The sequence below is a fragment of the Desmodus rotundus genome, chromosome 13 (assembly GCF_022682495.2).
Source record: "Desmodus rotundus isolate HL8 chromosome 13, HLdesRot8A.1, whole genome shotgun sequence".
Classification (NCBI taxonomy): Eukaryota; Metazoa; Chordata; class Mammalia; order Chiroptera; family Phyllostomidae; genus Desmodus; species Desmodus rotundus.
In genome coordinates, this window is record NC_071399.1 from 56,209,674 (window position 1) to 56,210,666 (window position 993).

The window sequence follows — 993 nt, forward strand, 5'->3', positions numbered from 1 at the left end:
TAGGGTCTGGGACTCCTCACTCCTGAGATATCCCTCCCAAATTTTTATCCACGTGGGTGTGGCACCAGCCCGTTCTGCATCTGCATTCCTCCTACTAGTCTGGATGGATGTTTTCTTTAATTCTGTAGTTGTTTGACTTTCATTCAGTTTGATTTTGTAGTTGTCAGACTTCCTTTTAGCTTGATTTCTGATGTTATTGAGTGATGATTGTTCTATATTTTAGTTGTAATTTTGATGTGGTTGTGTGAAGAGGCAAGCCATGTCTGCCTATGCCACACCACCTTGACTTGAGCCCCATTTTTATTTCTTTTCTGAATTTTCAGTAAGATTAATTGCCTATTTTTTAAAAATAAAATTGATTTGTTTATCACTTTATTATTATTGGATATCTCTTTACATATTATGGGTATTGAACTTTTAACCAACATATGGTTGAAAATCAATTTTTTTGTGTTTGTTGTTTCCCAAGATTTTAACTTATTTTTAATATGCTCATCCCTTTTTACTTTCTGGCTTTGGTGTCATGCTTATTATTTATTTATTTATTTATTTTAGCATTTAAAAAATTAAATTTATTGGAGTGACATTGATTAATACAATTGTATCAGTTTCAAGCACACAGTTCTATGATACATCATCTGTACATTTTATGGGTCATGCCTTTGAAAAATCTCCACTATTCCTGGAGATAAAAATCATTTGCCCACATTTCCTTCTATATTTTTGTTTTTGTTTTGTATTGCAATCAAGTTTATCTGGAGATCTTGTCTTGTGAGGTAGACTTGCAAAAGTTTTTTATTTTATGCAAACATTGTATCTGAGAGCAGGATAACAGCACCTGCTTTAATTTTTTTCAATTAAAAAATTGAAAAATATCTTTCCAATCTCTCAGTGATAAATATTATGGGTCCCCAAGAGTTTCATAGACTGTACAGTGTTTCCTGTCACCTCTATTTGACCTCTTAATTCTCTTGTGGGTAACCATTACTGTGT